The sequence below is a fragment of the Muntiacus reevesi genome, chromosome 3 (genome assembly GCF_963930625.1).
Source record: "Muntiacus reevesi chromosome 3, mMunRee1.1, whole genome shotgun sequence".
Taxonomy (NCBI): Eukaryota; Metazoa; Chordata; class Mammalia; order Artiodactyla; family Cervidae; genus Muntiacus; species Muntiacus reevesi.
Genome location: NC_089251.1, coordinates 267,612,888 through 267,617,506, shown reverse-complemented (window position 1 = coordinate 267,617,506; position 4,619 = coordinate 267,612,888). Strand labels below are relative to the sequence as shown.

General features: G+C 41.2%; 1 pseudogene; it reads right to left on the bottom strand.

Moving 5' to 3' along the window:
- Window positions 1-222: 222 nt before the first annotated feature.
- Window positions 223-1,528, bottom strand: LOC136164255 (heterogeneous nuclear ribonucleoprotein A1 pseudogene; annotated as a pseudogene).
- Between the last annotated feature and the right edge of the window lie 3,091 nt (window positions 1,529-4,619).

Here is a 4,619-nt window from a genome sequence, read left to right as displayed (position 1 = left end):
AGAAAAGAAACTAAACTAATCTGTTATACAGTTTGTCGTACATAGAGTCCTTGAGTTTTTTTTTTGCCCATACACAATGAGTCTTGTCTAAAACAAGTCTACTTTGTAGCAGTTAGGCCCTGCCAACACTGTGTTTCATTGAGTTGATAAATCTATTGTAAAACCTGTAGCTTCCCTGTCACTTCTCTGACTCTTCTGGTAAACTTTGTTTCCTGGCTATAATTAAAACCTTCTGCCACCGTCATAACTACAGGTACTGCTGGAACCTTGGCCAGGACTTCTGCCTCCAAAGATTCCTCCTTTCATGGTTCCAAAATTTGAAGACTGATTGCTGTAATTGCTAAAATCACTATAACTTCCACCATATCCAAAATTGCTTCCATTACCACTACCAAAACCGCTTCCACCTCCTCCGTTGTTAAAGATGTCATAGCTGCCTCTCCCACTATAGCCACCTCTCCCATCATAGCCACTGCCCTGGTTTCCATAACCCTGTCCGTCACTTCCACAGCCTCTGCTTTCTCCAGCATAACCAGGGCTGCCTCCTCCATAACTACCATGATTATCAAATCCATTATAGCCATCTCACGACCACCATATCTACCACTACCAGGGCTGCCACCAAAGCCACCTCAACCACTCAAGTTCCTTCAAAAACAAAGTTGTCATTTCCACCAAAACCACCTGTAACCACCACCAAAGTTTCCAGAACAACTGTGACTCCCTTGACTAGATGAAGCACTAGCCACTTCTTGCTTAGATAAGGCTTTCCGTACTTCATAGTTATGGCCATTCACAGCGTGTGTCTGACTTTTTGTGACCCCATGGATTGTAGCCTACCAGGCTCCTCTGTCCATGAGATTCTCCAGACAAGAAAACTGGAGTGGGTTGCCGTTTCTTTCTCCAGGGGATTTCCTGACCCAGGGATCGAACCTGCATCTCCAGGTTTTCCTGTATTGGCAAGCGGATTCTTTACCACTACCACTACCTGGGAATTCCATTCACAGTTTGGTATATTTCTGAATGACTATAGAGTCATTGTCTATAGAGTCCTGTTTTGTCTATAGAGTTATGGTCATCAAAGCAAAACCTCTTTTTACCACTGCCTCAATCATTCATGATTTCAATCACTTCAGATTTCCCACACTGTTCAAATAAACTCTTAGGTGATGTTCTTCAGTGTCTTCTTTAATACCACCAATAAAAATCTTTTTCATAGTTAAGTGTTCACCAGGTCTTTGAGAGTCTTCTCTTGAGACAGCCATCTTTGGTTCCACAAGTCTTCCATCCACCTTGTGTGGCCTTGTGCTCCTCTCTGCACCCACCTCCTGCACAGTGGCATATGTGAGGAACCTGAAGCCTCTAGAGCACTTGGTGTTTGGGTCCCTTATCACCACGGATAGGCTGTGAGGGTTCCCCACTGCTCAGAATGGTTCCTCAGACTCGCATCAGTTGTTTCAAAGCTCAAACCTCTGATGAAGAACTTCCCAAATTGTTTGGGCTCTTTAGGAGACTCTGACAGCAGTAGAGAGTGAAGATTTTAATGATACTTACTTGGTGATGTCCATGGGCAGAAAACAGAATAGTGGTTTAAGAAGTTACAGTGCTAGTGTTAGAAGAAAAAAATAAAAACAATTGATCTTTACAGTTGAGTAGCTGCTCCATCTTTGAGGAGCTCTAGTTAATGTGTCCAGCAATGGTGGAGCCTGGTGGACTGCCGTCTATGGGGTCACACAGAGTCGGACATGACTGGAGTGACTTGGCAGCAGCAGCAGCAGCTAATGTGTAATGCAGACACATGTTACACATTAGGGTGGGAGGGAGGAGATCCAGATAAATACACAGAGAGAATTTTATGCTTAATCTTTTCTTGTCCTGCTTTAAAATATGCATTTTATTTCAACATCTTTTGGTTATTAATCTTTCGATAGAAAGCCTTAGTGATCAAATATTTGGTCCCCTGATACCAGAGTAGTTACTTACCTGCCCTGGATCCATCATGTCCCTCAATCCCTGGTCTTTTTTTTTTAATGCCCGGTTTTTATAGTTCAGTTCTCTCTGTCCTTTTAGGGGGTTAATCTAGTGGAATGCTTGGCAAGGACTGATAGTCAATTCTAGGTTGTCCAATAGGATGTTTATCAATTTTATCCTGTATGTGCATTGTGCATGCCCATTATTTTATATCAGGCCTCCCAGGTGGCTCAGTGGTAAAGAATCCACCCATCAAGCAGGAGATGCATATTTGAGCTCTGGGTCAGGAAGATCCCTTGGAGAAGGAAATGGCAACCCACTTCAGTATTCTTGCCTGGGAAATCCTATGGACAGAGGAGCCTGGCAGGATACAGTCATGGGGATTGCAAAGGAGTCAGACATGACTTAGTGACTAAACAACAACAACATAGATATGATCAAGTCATTTAGACATTATTTTAGTTGGAATTTTGAATATACATTGGGAGGCATAAGAGGTCATTATTCTATAGATGATATAGGACACAATCAATATAACTAACAACAATAACAAAGTCAGAGATTGAATCCATGAACCCCCAGACTTGAACCATCTACCCAAGATTTCATTTACACTAGAAAGGGGATCCTTCAATGCAGAAATTTTATTTTGTATGTGAGTCATTAGATGGTTATGTTAGAGAAGCACAATATTGTCTAGATTATAGTATGTTTTCCCCTGCAAAGTAGTTTTGAAAATCAAGAACCATTTGGTTTTGCAACATTTTGTCATCATAAAAACTTCAAAATTAATTAAGTAGGTGAGTTGAATGTAGGAAACAAACATGAAGGTATATGCTGATGTAGGAACATTTTATAGATCATAGAAATATCTGAAGAGTTAGTGATAAGAATTATGAAGGACTTACATTGGCCTTGTGTTGACCAAGGAATCTGATGACAAACCCAACAATCAGTTAAAACAGTTTTGCTGTCACCAGAAAAGATGTCCTTTTCATCATAGGGATTGGAATACAAAATTAGGAAATCAAGAGATACCTGAAATGACAGGCAAGTTTGGCCTTGGAGTACAAAATGAAGCAAGGCAAAGGTTAGTAGAGTTTTGTCAAGAGGACACACTGGTCATAGCAAACATCCTTTCCCCAAAACACAAGAGATATCTCTACACATAGACATCACTAAATGGTCAATACCAAAATCAGATTGGTTATTTTCTTTGCAGCCAAAGATGGAGAAGCTATATACAGTTAATAAAAACAAGACTTGGAGCTGACTGTGGCTCAGATCATGAATAAAATTTGCAAAATTCAGGCTTATGTTGAAGAAAGTAGGGAAAACCACTAAGTCATTTTGGTATGACTAAAATAAAATCCGTTATGATTACACAGTGGAGGTGACAAATAGATTCAAAGGATTAGATTTAGTAGACAGAGTGCCTGCAGAACTATGGACAGAGGTTTGTACCATTGTACAAGAGACAGTGACCAAAAACATCCCAAAGAAAAAGAAATGCAAGAAGGCAAAGTGGTTATCTGAGGAGGCTTTACAAATAGCTGAGGAAAGATGAGAAATGAAAGACAAAGGAGAAAGGGAAATATATACCCAACTGAATGCAGAGTTTCAGAGAATAGCAAGGAGAGATAAGAAGGCCTTCTTCAGTGAACACGGCAAAAAGATAGAGAAAAACAATAGAATGGGGAAGACTAGAGACCTCTTTAAGAAAATTGGAGATATCAAGGGAACATTTCATGCAAAGATGGCATGATAAAGGACAGAAATGGTAAGGACATAATAGAAGCAGAAGATACTAAGAAGAGGTGGCACGAATACACAGAACTATACAAGATCAACCTTAATGACCTAGATAAACATGATGGTGTGGTCACTCACTAAGAGTCAGACATCTTGGAGTGTGAAATCAAGTGGGTCTTAGGAAGCATTTCTATGAGCAAATCTAGTGGAGGTGATGGAATTCCAGGTGAGCTATTTCAAATTCTAGAAGCTGATGTTGTTAAAGTGCTGCATTCCATATGTCAGCAAATTTGGAAAACTCAGAGGTGGCCACAGGACTGGAAAAGGTCAGTTTTTATTCCAGTCCCAAAGAAGGGCTTCCCTGGTGGCTCAGATGGTAAAAGAATGCTTCCCTGGTGGGTTAGATGGTAAACGGTTCACCTGCAGTGCAGGAGACCCAGGTTCCATCTCTGGGTGGGGAAGATCCCTTGGAGAAGGAAATAGCAACCCACTCCAGTATTCTTGCTTGGAGAATCCCATGGACGGAGGAACCTCGACCAGGGGGTCACAAAGAGTTGGACATGACTGAGCGGCTAACACTTTCACTTTCAAAGAAGGGCAATGCCAAAAATGCTCAAACTACCCACATTTGCACTCATTTCACATGCAGCCCTTTCCCCCTGGCACAACAGTTGGTGAACAAATCACATGACTCATCTCATGAAAAAGGAAGAACTAGAGATGTTGGGTCCACACAAAAACATACTCTGCATTCACAAAACTCAGATTGTAAAAGAAGAATCACAGAAATGGAGTCAGCTCCTCATTGTGCAAGACAGTACAGGTCATAGTAATAGAATTTGGTACAGGGACCAAGGCTGACTCTGGTCTCAAGTCCTTTGCCTCTTCACTTGACA